This window comes from Rhinolophus sinicus, chromosome 8 (genome assembly GCF_057876585.1).
Source record: "Rhinolophus sinicus isolate RSI-liver-muscle chromosome 8, RSI-T2T, whole genome shotgun sequence".
Lineage (NCBI taxonomy): Eukaryota > Metazoa > Chordata > Mammalia > Chiroptera > Rhinolophidae > Rhinolophus > Rhinolophus sinicus.
Window position 1 is genome coordinate 29,070,016 of NC_142508.1, and position 14,242 is coordinate 29,084,257.

The following is a 14,242-nucleotide window of genomic DNA, read 5'->3' on the forward strand; positions in this document are numbered from 1 at the left end:
ATAAGGAACTGAGATACATTTCTCAAGTTCTGCTTTTTGAAATTAAATTAATCATGCCAGTCTTCATTTACGCCTCTGAAAAATTTACTCATATTAGCCACTCATATACTTTTTAGGCAGTCGGTTCCAAGCCTGGATGATTGTAATACCCACCCGGGGAATTGATAAAAATATAGGTTCTATGATCTCTTTCATGTAACAAACCTCTGGGTGGAGGTGCAGGAATTTCTATTTCAAAAAATTTAGCAGGTTATTTTAAAAGACAAGAAATGGAAAAAGACAAGAAAAGGAAATAAAAAGTATACAGATTCAGAAGGAAGAAATAAATCTCTTTTGCAGTGACATGATTATCCATATCAAATTTTCCAAAGAGTATACCAAAAACAAACAAAATTCCTAAATTTAATAAGTGATTATAACAAGGTTGCAGGATACAAAGTTGATATACAAAAATAAATAAAGAATAAAAGGCAAGTGCCATAAAACTATACCTAATATTTCTGAAAACAAACAAAAAAAGGACCATCAAACCAGCCTCCACATTAATTCTTTTTGAAAATCTTAGCACATTTGGTTTAAAGCAATGCCAATATCTTCTATCCAGTTTTCTTAAAAATGCATGGTTTTTAATATCTTTGGAAGGTAGATATTGACATATAGTGAAGATTTATATAACATCATGCATCCTACATACCCTGCAAAAGTTGAACTTGGGATAAGGCTGGTTTAACTTATACTATATTCAAGTGAATTCATTACTTTCAGAACAGAAAAAAATAAAATATTTCAGAACTGTGACTCTTCTTTAATATCAATGCTAAGAGGATAACATGATAGCAAGACCCTGCTACATTATAATCTCCACCTGAATAATGCACATAGGTAATAAAATAGCGGTTGTATATTAATCTTAAACTATACATTTCACCTCATAGCAAAATATAGGGTTTTTTTTCCCTACTTCCTCCATTTATTGAGATTAGAGAATCTACTCTGTCCTGGGACTGATGATGGAAATACATAATCTATATACCATTAAAGTACCATTCTGATGATGGAAGGGAATTTAACATGCCACCAAATCTTTCATAATACGTTTAGGATCCTAGTCTGTATCCGGGATTATGCCAGGTATTTGATATTTAAGGTTAAGTAGGTTGCAGTTTCTAATTGCAAAAATCTTAGTATCTAGAAGAAGGACAAACATGCAAATAACACATGTCCATCCTGTATTTCTAGCACGTAGTTCAGAACCTGGGATATGGAAGACACTTTAATAGTCATGATAATAGTAGCAGTAACACCACTGTTACTACTACCACCACCATCATCACCACCAATGACTGACATTTATTGCCAGGCACTTTTCTAAGCACTTTATTTATTTTATTTTTCTTAAAAATGCAATGATGCAGATGTCTTATTTGCCCATTTTACTGATAACAAAACAGACACCCAGACACCCATTGTGTCAAGGTATTTATTTGGTGCCATAACCAGCTCTATATGGTGATAATAGGGAAAACATCATGTGTTAAACTCTGAAAAGAGAATACAGTTCACTGGGCTAAGAATCAAGCCAGTGGAGGGGCAAAGGGAATTCCGATCAGTGTGAAAAGGCAGGAGAGATAAAAAGTATATGAACTGTATTTCAATCTCAAGTTTAGGGTCAAAAATAGAGAACATAACTCATAGACACAGATAATAGTTTAGTGGTTGCCAGAGGGTAAGGGGGGTGGGGGGTGGGAGATGAGGGTAAGGGGGATCGAATATATGGTGATGGAAGGAGAACTGACTCTGGGTGGTGAACACACAATGGGATTTATAGATGATGTAATACAGAATTGTACACCTGAAATCTATGTAATTTTACTAACAATTGTCACCCCAATAAATTTAATAAAATAAAATTAAGAAACAAACAAACAACAACAAAAAAGAGAACAAAAATGAGGGTTGAGGGGCAGATAGGTGGCCGACCAAGAAAGGAAAATGTTACTTGCAATATTGAGTTTGAATGGGATAAAGAGGAAATTAGATGTAGGGAGGTATTTAAAAGATAAGGATCACAGAATTTACTGATCTATGAGATGGTGGAAAGGGAGGACTCTGAAGAATTCCCGGTTTCTGGTTTGGCTGAGTAGGTGGATCATGGGTGAGCCAGTTCTATGAGAAGATATTAATAAAAATTTTAGATATGATGGTTTTGAATTATCTATCAAATATAGAGGTTGTATTCTCCATAATTATATATTACAGTGGGAGCTCAGTAGAGAAAGCTGCACAGGGGAACAGAAATATTACAAGTGTGTGTGCAGTTAGTCAAAGCCATGGAAATAGATGAGAGCATCTTGAGGGAATGTGCAGAGTGAAGAGAGGATGGCAATGGAAATGAGGGAGCAAGATAGAATGAGTAGAAAATACAAGAAATATAGAAGAAAGTATAATGAAAAAGCAAGAGAAGATGGTGTTTCTGAAGACAAAAGGAGATCTCTCTTCCCTTGGCCATACTGCAACTAAATTTTCCCTCTGTATGAAAATATACAACCATGTGGAAAAGATAAGCATCTCAGTTGTAATAGTTGACACTTTCAAAAACTGTGTTCTTGTTTTACCCTAAAAACTATTTTCATCTAAATCTTGCTTTTCTGGATTTATTGGTGATGGTAAATCTATAGCCACGTGAGTGTTGCCATTCTCTTAGATAATTTATTAGGCATTAAATATGCATTAAAATCAGTAGTTTTTTATTTCTCATTCATATGAAGTATTATGGAAGCATAAACAGTTGTATAGTCAGATGTTACTGTGCAGAGCACAGGGTTTTGTTATAGGTATTGTTCAAAGGTGTTTCCTGCAGGCTTAATAAATGAACAAAAAGGAATCTGTTACTCTAAATCTTTTAAGGGTAGTGTTGTTCACAACTGGCTTTTTAACTTCAGACATCTATTTGAAATGATAACTTCTTTTGGCCTTTGCAGAATAAAACTAATGCTTAAAAAATGAAGCATATTTTAGAATGATATAAATCAACTATCTTATGTAAGAAAATTTAAATCTTATAATTTATTTGGAAGTTAGAAAACATAAGAACAATATAAAGGTCTTAAATATTTCTTGTGCGACCAGAAAATCACATGCATTTTAAATTTATATTTCTACATTTCTGTGGCAGGATTGATTTTTGCTCGGTGCTACAGTTATTTTAAGCCCTAGAAATAAAGTGTTATGGTTGCCAAATAATAGGTGCCATCTAGCGGCCAGTAAGATTTAAGTCAAATGTTCAGAAGAATACCAAAGTATTCTGGGGTTATTCTCCCTGCCTCCCTTTTTTCCACAGTGATTTTTATTTATCACTTTCTGAATGAAATAACCCATTTTAACCAAGTTTCACATCCTTCAAATTTATATTTCTACAAATGAAATATCCTTCAGGGCTAATGATGTCTGGTTAGAATTTTGCCTGGTTTAATATTTCAATTTTGTGTCAAGAGAATTTCTTACTTGATTTTAGTAGAAGGGATATTATCATTTAGTACATTAGAATTAAAATGAATGCTAGAGGTTGTATTGTTTTCCAAAGGTCTCAGGTTTATGTTTTCCTATTCTTCCCCAAATTAGATCTGAGTATAAATTGGGGATGCCCTACAAAGGTAGACTAAGAGTCAAATAGACATTGATTGACATTAATAACAGTCATATTGAATGTAGAAAATAAGTAGCTTGGACTTAGTATCAAGATGTAAAGTCTCATGGAGATTCTCAACACTTTAGAATCTCCAAATTTAGAATCTCCAAATTTAGAATCTCCAAATTTAGAACTAGAGAGATATGTGGGCAAAATCCAGTTCTGGTGAATATTAACAATTGCATTTCCAAGAACTTGTTGGAAGTAAAAGATGAATAAATTATGGTGTATCTAATTTGTGTCTTTGATAAGCATAGTAATGTGCTGATGTATTACTTGATATTGATACTTATTCTGATTATAACAAAGTCTATAAAGAAATAGTGAATGAGATTACAGCTCATTTTGTCAGGTCAAGATAAAAACTGAGGAAAGCTAACATCACCATGTTGACATCTGGCATTTCTATGTATTTACTGTATAATTTGTATGACACATTCATTTTGTTTTGGCAACAGTTATCGCTCATTTCTTTTAAGCAGTCATTTCCAACTTGGGAAATTCTATATTAACCCCCACGATGCAACAAAAGTTTATTTAGATTCTCTAATCTGGCCTGGAAAGGCATCATTTCTATGTACCAATCCTGGTGAGTTAATGGGAAATGAAATACTTACAACTTATAAAATAAGTTGAAATTAAATATAAAATACACAGGCAAAGGTTATAGTCAACGGATATGTATGAATATCTATTATAAGCAGGGATCTGGGGATAGATCTGTGAACAAGAATAGATAATGTTGTCACCTTGAAAGGGAAAGTATTTTAGGAGTATTATTTAGGTGAGTTATTTGACAGATAAATTTTTAAAAAGTGAAAAAAAAAAAATCAGATAGTAAAAAGTTAACTCATGGTGGATTAGAGAATAGGAGACTATTTAGATTAAAAAACAGAAAAAAATAACTAAGAAGGCCCTTATTAATTTATTTGACGATTTGAAAGGTTGGAAATTACTTATCTAAGCACTTCTATGTACACTTAGAGTTTTATATTCAAACAGTAGTTTTGTGCAATGTCCTTTCCTTTCATAAGCCATGCCATTATAATGAGTTAGCACCTGTCTGAGTTTTAAAACTCAAATACAATGAAAACCCTAACCCATCACTATAATAGTGCCTTATTATCTAAGGCTCTGAAGAGCTTTGTGGAACCAGAACGTGGAAGTGTTTAACTCACTAGGACAGAACACAAAATTATTTTTTTCGCCGATCACTACCCCAGCTAGGACTATATTAAATCTTATTTTCCTGATGAGTAGAAGATCTCCTGAGAATATCTGAACAGATTTTCATAGCTATCCAATTATGTACAGTTATTAAAATCTCAGTCACTTTTAATCCAGTTTATCTCATCCCAGCTAGAACCTGAGTCAGGGAAAGAGGAGGAAAATTGATTTGCTACTTTGCTCTTTATCCTGCCTCTGATTCTAGCCTTTAAAATTTAGGATCAGGAGAAAGATTATGGAGAAAGGGTAGAACTCTTTTACCTAACCGGGCACATGGTCGGGGAGCTCCGTATGGGGACACTGCTTTCTTGGGCATCACTGGTTAACACTGTGTGGAAAGTGGCCGATGTTGGTTCTCTTCTAGGGAATGTGTCAGTAGCCTTGCAGCTGCTCCAGTTTAGCCTTATCCAACTCCTTCCTACCTCAGAATAAAACTCTAGCTCCCGGAGGCTTCTTATTGCTGGGGTACCTACAAGGTGATTCAAGTATCTTCTGCTGCATCCAGTTAACCAGTAGGAAACTGACTCACCCTGGACATGCCAAACAGTGTGCGTGGCAGCTTTGATAGTTTGGAGGATGTGGGTACAACAAATGCTAAGTTTAGAAAGTGCAATGAAGGCCTGACTCGAATACTAATGATTCCCAAATCAAGGGTATAATAGTAGTAGTCAGCTATTGTGGTGACGATTAGGTGTGTGACACAATAAATCATTGCCTAATTTATGTTAAAGTTACCTTTGACTCCCCAGTATTTTTAGGTTTTTTTTTTTCTCTAACTACTCAGACGTCATCCTCACTCTCTCACTCCCCCAAGTGGAAGAGAACAATGACCATCAATGGCAAGTGGCAGTTACTGAAGTAATACCAACAGCTGGCTTCACGCTCAGGAAAGGATGCTATGCCTCTTCTTCGGGTGCTCTACACACTCAGAGAAACCTCTCTAGTAACATACTATAGAAACGATCCCTGAAAGTACAGTCTTAGGCTTTTTTTTTTTTTTCCTTTTCCCCTCCCAACTTCGATTCAAGCCATTGTTCTCAGTCTAGTTGTGTAGGACGCATCTCCCTGGCCCATGTTGGTATTATGAGCATTGTGCTCCCTGCTGAGACAGTCTCCTGCTCACGGAGGTTCAACGCACTATGTGGTAGCCCCAGGCAGCCCAGGTCAAGCCGTTGTTCACAGTCTTAGCTGTAGAGGGCGCAGCTCACTGGCCCATGTGGGAATCGAACTGGCAACCTCAGCTTTAGGAGCAAGGCACCCCAACCGCCTGAGCCACCAGCCTACCCTTTTTATTTTAGTTTAGGTGTTTTTTTTTTTTGTTTTGTTTTTTTTTAATACCCAGCATAGCCCAGGGAAGATAGTAGCGAGTAAAAGTGTAATTTTAATTTTTTAAGTTGAAGACCCACCAGCTGTTTTCCAGGTTCAAGATACAAGATATCTAGGGAGGTAATGGATTGGAAAACTAGAGTGGAAAATGGTGATTGTTAAATTCAGTTAAACAACCAGTTAAAGTGTGTCACCAATTGTGTCACAATTGGTTATACAGATGCTGCTTTAGGTAACATTCCATACCACGTAAAATCATTTCTATAATATGTAACATTTTTGTTGCAAAATACAATTTTCTTGTTAAAGAGATGATGAATAAATAAAATTATTCTTTCAAACTGTACATGTTTTCTTTTTCCTTTATGTTTTATTGTAATTGTAAAATATGCATATTGAAACTATGTCTAAAAAATCTTTGAATTCCTTAGAGAAAAATCATTCTATAAATACAAGTATTTATTATTATTCTATAATAGGTGTTAGGCAATAAAAAGTTCACATGATTCATCTGTATTTGCATGGCACTTTTATTTTATTTACTTATTTTTAGCTCAATTGTCTTTATAATAACATAAGATGCCAGGGGAATAATGCTATTGAATCAGAGCCCACAAAAGTTTGTGTGAATAATGTATTTAGCACTCTAAATCACACTTGGTTAATATGAGTACAGATGTTAATACAGTTTTATTGTTGTAAGAAATGTTGGTTCTACTTATCTGCTATCTATCATCTATCTATCTATCTATCTATCTACCGTGTTTCCCCCAAAATAAAACTGGGCCTTACATTACATTGTGCTACAAAAGACGCATTATGGCTTATGTTCAGGGGATGTCATCCTGAAAAATCATACTAAGGTTTATTTTCCGGTTAGGTCTTATTTTAGGGGATAGAAGGTTGGGTGTGCATAAGACTGATTATGGAGATTTCATTGGTAAAATATTTAAATTTCTATTCTCATTATTACTACACTATTTGGTTAAGTGAGGAAACACAAGGTGCCTTCATTCTGAGATTTCTTGTCTCATATGGAAATAAAGAAATAAAGAACTCACTTAAGTTATAGTTATAACTATGCTATAAAATATTACTCATTTTGTCTCTTTGGTTTAAATCCTTCTAAAGTGGATTGTACAGGTTCTAATATTCTTAAAATTAGATAAATAGTATAATATTTGCTTGATACAAAAGCAACATAAAATAAAATTGTTAGAGGTAGCTATGGGAAGGGGAACATATGTGCCAGGGAGTAAAAGAGAAATACAATAAAATTGTTTAAAATGAAACCAATACAAATTAAATTTGGTTGTAATAGTTGCTAGGAAGGGAAAGGTATATCCTGGGAAGTACAGGAGTAATAGGGAAAGAAAAGCAGGAAGTATTAAAAAAACACTTTCTTTTAGAAGTTTCTATACTATTTCCCTTTACCCTCTTCTTTATTTGGGGGAGCAGATAGAATGTATCTTAAGGCTAGCATTAGAAAGGTTTAAGTTTGTTGATTCTTACCTTTCAAAAATTAAATTGAGACATCTACTTAAACATAGAGACTGGCTTTTTGCATTTATTTCCTGTACCTACTCAAATCCCATTAAAATTACAGAAGATAAATAAGTAAGTGAAGTGTTAGACAAAAAGGAAAAATAAAATTGGGGCAAGAGGTGAAAAATGAATGAAAGCTTTCAACACTTTTTTTTTTAAATGGAAATCAGGAGAAAGATTGATAACTAAAGGGAGAATTGAGATAAATGCCTAAGGAGGAAAGAAAAATAAAAAAATAAAAAAAACAGAATTTCCCTCAAGAACTCCTGAAAACACTTTGATTAGAAGCACCAGCCATGACAAAAGTGGACGAGGAGATCAATGGTCTTATTCAGAGCAATGAGGTCCTTTGGGCTCATGATTCTTCCTGGGAAACTCTCTTGATCTTCCCCACCCCTAAAGGGCACACTCCTAATACAGTGAATGAAAACAGACCCAGGACAAGGCACCTTAAGATGTTTCAGAAATCCATAAAGCTGTTCTGAATAAAGGAATAAAGAGAAGATCCAAAAAGTGACAGACACAAGATAGGTCACAAACAATAACTGGAAACCAGTTGGAATTCTCTCAAGAATAACACTTAAAATTGTTTCCTATTTGATAGAAATACCTGAACTATCAATACCCAGCAAAACTCTCAATCAAGTCTGAGAGTAGAATAAAGATAGTTTCTAATGTGTGTGGGCAAAAATATATATTGCCAATACATTTTTTTCTTAGGAACCTAATAAAAGATAAGTATCAGCAAAATATAGGAAGAAACTAAGGTAAAACCTAGGATTTAAGAAATGAATGACCCAACACAGAAAATTGGTGAAGCAAGTTCTAGTATGACAATTCTATTCAGTCCTAGAGAGAATCAGTACAAATTCGAGAAAAAGGAAAATATAAGGAAAAGGTCTTCCCTAGGAAAGAAAATGGATCTAAGATGAGTTTGAACATTTGGAAAAATATTATTGTTTGATAGATCTATTGGAATATTGGGCAAAAAACTTAATGATAGCTACATCACCCATCACTAAAATTAATAGGTACCTAGATAACTAAGCAAACAAAAAAATTAGATGTGAAAAATAAATTCTAGTTCATTACTTGGGTCAGCTCTGCACTGAAGAGTTGCATAGTTTTAACAATGTAAACACTGACTATTTTTTAACCAAATATACTGAAAACAGAAAGGGAACAGACATAAATGAGCAGACGTGTATAATGGTTTAAAAGGTTAACTAATTAACTAGTCATAAGCTGGGAAATTAAATTGATGCTGTTTAATATTAATAAATCAAGTATGTCTAGTATAAATATATTATTTAGGAATATTTAGGTTAATACCAGAAAAAACAGCTAAGAAAGTTGGAAGATCCTGCTTTTAAAGAGTAGGACAGGTGATGAAGATGAAAGTATTGGGTAGGAAACTGACATTTTTGTAATATAAACAATTTAGTCATTGGTGGAATTATTAACTCTGGGTATGCATTACTCTGACCAAAATAAAGCTTGCCTTATACAATTACAATTATTGACTTGAGCATCTCCATTTAGGAGTTATTTCAAACACAAACTCAGTGCAGTATTACTTGTATATGCTAAAGCTTTCTAGTTTCTCCACATAAAGCAAATCAACAACTACCCAAGAGGGCAAAGTATTAGGCAGTGTTTAGTAATGTCATGCTATTGTAATTCTCTTCCTAGACCTGGGAAAGTAGAGTTAGTCTATTTTTAGACATGTAACTTTGCCTGAAAATGCAATCACATCTTGATTGCCTTCAGGGATTTTCAATTATGCCTGTAATTATAGGAAGTAAACAAAAAAGCTTGTGTAAAAGAAAGAAGGTAACGTTTAAAAATGTGTTACTCTTCAGACGTCCAAGAATTCCTCAAAGTCTACACTCTTAAAGATCTTACTTACCTCTGATTTCATTCAGTGTTTCGAACGCCTGGACAAAGCCCTTTGCTAGGAGCTAAGCTTAAGATTTGACCTTCCCTAGTGACATTAAAGTTTAATTGAGTTACTTTATGGTCAAGAAATACATTCCAGATATGACACTATCTTGAGGAAAATCTCATTAAAAAATTTTGACATTATAAAAATACTTTAAATGATAGAATAAAGATGTTCCTTTTGTTCCAGAAAGGCTTATGGGCTAATTTCTGTTAAATTAATTAAACAAGGAGACTATTGGACTGAGGTGGCCCTAATGTTGTGGTGACCTATGTAAACAAACAAAAATCTAAGCCTGTAAATTCCTCAAGTTAAGAAATGGAAACTAAGGACAACAAATTACAAATAGCCAACTAGGTTTTAAGCTACAGCCAATCAGTAATTTTCTTTCTTTGCTTCCATCTTTGCTCTATACAAGGATTTCCCCGAGTGCCTGTCAGGTGGAGGATGGGGGGGCAAAATTTGCCACCCCAAAATATGCCTTTTATGGGACATTGATTATTTTAAGCTGGTTATTTTTAAGAAACAAAAGACTCAAGTAGAGACTTTCACCATCTCCTAATCTGCCTAAATGATTTCAGATAGAAAAACCTACTCCAGGAAGGGAGCTATCACCTTAGCACCTTAGTATGAACTAAGTATGGCAGATGGAGCGGAACCTTGCAAAATCTGTTAGGCTCCCCTCTGTCTCATTATTCCTGGGTGGCCCAGCAAGGATTTATCAAATGTTTGCTCTTTCTCATACCTGTGAATTGCCTTCCTCCCCTTTGAAGCTGAAACCACTATCTCCTTTTCCTTCACTTAAGATGGCACATAAGCATCAACTGCCCAACATTTCCTCAGGCCCATAGTCTATGGAGCACCATATGTACATATGTAATTAAATTTGTCTCATTTTTCTCCTGTTAATCTGTCTCATGTCAATGTAATTCTTACTCCAGCCAGAAGAACTAAGAGGGGAAAAAGGGAACATTTTCCCCTCCCCCATAAGCACTTCTAGCCACTTCCAGTTCGGTGCTGCTGATTCAAACAGATTTTTGCTCAAATTCACTCTTACAGTTTTTAATATGCCTCAGTTTATCTTTTAATATTATCAGTGAATTCAGTTTGGTCAATTTCAATTTAAAAATTAAATAGCTTGAAAAATAGTTTTGAAACTTTGAAAGAATACTTACATTAGATGCATCAATTCATACAAAAAGGAAGGTTAGCTCAAAAATTATATTCAATGCTTGTATTACTATCATATTATAATTCAGAAGGACTGACATCATATTTTTGTGTCATTATTCCAGTAATAGATCTATTTGTTACAAGAAGTATTTATTGATTTTCTTGCTAATAAAAACAATATTTTTTTCTTCTTTCAGATAATTAAAAACAGATAACCCTTTGAAAAATAATCCAGCACTTTGTGTAAAGAGAAGTAATATAATGCACAGGCAGATTCAGATGGATTCAGAAGGATTATTCCCAGAAAAACCTTGGAAGTAATTTATTGAACTGCATATGGGGACAACAAATATAGGAATAAATGATGCATGAATAATCCAAAAATGTGATTCAGTGTAAAACTTTTGTCATCCTGACAATTGGCTCACACATTCCCCTTAGAAATATGCTTTACCTGGCTATTTAATAGCTTCTCTGAAATACGTTAAAATGTTTGATTTTTAGCTATATGTTATTCCTTTTAATAAGAGCCCATACAGAGTATATAAGGGTTACTGTTGTCTGAGGTATTATGTTAATTTTATAATTTTATAGTGGAATATGATTGCATTTCAGAAGATGTCAGATTAATTTATCTTGTGTATTTCTGGTCATGGAGAATTTGTGTTGCTTGTATGAAAGACCCTAATGGCTGTAGCCAACTTGGTCACACTTTTTATCCCACAGGATGGCAATAAATTCTACCTATCATGGTACCTCAAACACTGAAATATCTTTGTCCCAGTGACTATAACCTCACATTAAAAGAGACTACACTAGTGACTGACTCTAACATGCCTGCTTTCTTTAAACCCTTGTATCCTTGAACATAAGATTACATCAGTCTCACTGGTGCAATACCTATCCAAAACTCAAATCTCCTCAGAATCCATGGAAGTGAAGTGGAACAGAGCACCTCTGATAAAAAGAAGATTCATTCATTCACTCAATTCTTTTATTAATTCACTCACTTATGTGAGTATTCAGTCTTATACTGTCCAAGTCTAGTACCTCTTTGGAATTTAAATTTAAAAGAGTAATTATAGATAGTCATTTCATACTTGGTCCTATTCATAGATCATCTTAGATGATGGGATTATGGCATGACTATTTTAAGGTTGAATATAAATTAGAAATAAGAGGCTTATTTTTCCCTGTTAAAAATAGGAGAGATAGGTCTCCTTCCCTTATCTTAAAGCATTTTCTTTTGTACACTTATAATTGTGAATTCTTTTTCTGCCTCTTTGAGATGTATGAAAATCTTTTTAAAAGCCTCTTGCCAGTTTTATAACCCAGGAATGTTTTTCTTAAGGGTCTGGGAGTCATCCCTTTGGAATGTAAACATAAAGAAAGACAGTGTTCCATCTCCCAGTTTCTGTGGGAGGTAGGAGCTGCCTTCTAGTTGCAAAACTGAACACTCATAAAGATATGAGAAATTTGTTTTAACCTTTGTATAAACCTAATTACTAGGTGAATTCAGGATAAACTGTGTGTGACAAATGGTGCTCTCAAATTCTCTTACTTGAGGGCTATAGTTTATTTTGAAAATGTTTATGTAATTGATCATATCTACTTGGCTACATAAAACGGTGAGATTCCTTTCTGTCTTTGCAATGTCTTAGCAGATTTTCTGTGATGACCATCACATTCTGATTTAATGCTTATTCAATAATAAAATTGTTTTCATTCTCTTTTACCTTACTGTAGAGGTTTTCCTGGGTTGGGAAGATTTTGTTTTTAATTATATTTCCCTGATAATATGTAAATGTTTTTTAAGAAGACCTGTTAACATGAGTGACTTGACAGACTTAAAAACAAATTCCTTCCACAGACCTGCTGAGCTAGAATTTCTCAGTCTCCAAGAATTTGTGTTTAAAAATAAATGTTCCCTGGTGAATCTGATGGATGGGCATTGGGATCCTGGCTAATTTGATGATTTGTATTAACTTATATAAACAGCTACTAAGTTCTGGCATGTTAGACATTTTGTGTCCAACAAAAAGATAAATTCCTTAAGAGCTGGGACTCTACCTTATTTGGATTTTAATATTTATACACGATCGCTGTAATGGTGCTTGGCAAATAATGCTGACTCAATAAATCCTGCTTTGGTGGCATTTTGACAATGCCAAGAGGAAAGAATTCTATAATGCCTCTCAGAAATTCATTCTAGTTTCTCTCTTTTATCTATCCTTCGCTATGCATTCTAGATTCCTGATACTCCCCTTAAGTACCACCATCCCTCATTAGCATACTACATTATAAACTTAATAAGTTTTCAAAACTTAAACTCAACCTTGAATTATTATTGTGTAGATCCTTCTAGTTTGTTTATATTTAATTACCAGAAGAAAGAATAGCAAAATAAGACATTTAGATCATTTTTCTTATTTTATGATAGTTGTGAAAAGTGATAGTGCTATAAAATGTTTTCAGTTATATGGCATCATTTATTTTTAAAATGTACTTCAATGTAATTATTTATTTATTAATGTAATTATGAGATTCATAGACACTGTAGGGGAGCGGATTTTACCACCCCAACATATGTTTCCTTGGCATGAGGGTTCTATTAGGCTGATTACTTTTAAGAAGCAAAAGTCTCAGGAAGAGCTTCATACCCTTGCCTGACTGCCTAAAAGAATTTCGGTAAAGGGCCTATCCAGGAAGAAGAGCTATCATTAGAGATAACTACAAAGAATATGGGTTACAGGTAGTGGTGGAGACAGCAGGGTGTGGAGATCCAAGTCCTCTCTGCCCATGGTCTCTACAGGGCCCCAAACATTTGTTTACCAAACATTTGTTTTCTGTCTCCATGAGAATTGCATTCCTCCCCTTTGAAATTCCAGGCTCCTGCCCCTTCTTAATTCAAAATGGCAGATAAACCCCAGTTGCCTGACCATTTGTGGGCCCCCATGTTCTTATGGAGCCCTGCATGTATAAAATTAAATTTGATTTTCTCCTGTTAATTTGCATCATGTGCATTTAATTCTTTGACCAGCCAGAAGAACTTGGAAGGATAGAGGAAACAGTTTTCCTCCTCAGCAACACTATACTCATTTTATAGGTGGTTACATTTATTTGCATAGTAATCTGTGTTGGAAATACAAATAGAAAAATAAGTACTTTATTTATTTAAATATTTAAACTAATTTAAAAATTTGAACTGCAAAATAAGTATATCAATATTCAAGCTTATTTCTAACTTTTTTCTTATTCACCCTAATACAAGCATTATCATGACAAAGTTTTCCAAACTAATATATATGTTTATGCCTGCATTTACTATTAACAGTATGTGT

General features: G+C 34.1%; 1 non-coding gene across 1 annotated transcript; it reads right to left on the reverse strand.

Moving 5' to 3' along the window:
• Window positions 1-5,690: 5,690 nt before the first annotated feature.
• LOC141567742 (small nucleolar RNA U3) lies at window positions 5,691-5,897 on the reverse strand. The gene has a single exon (XR_012490576.1). It is a non-coding gene; the product is annotated as a small nucleolar RNA U3 (small nucleolar RNA).
• Window positions 5,898-14,242: the final 8,345 nt, after the last annotated feature.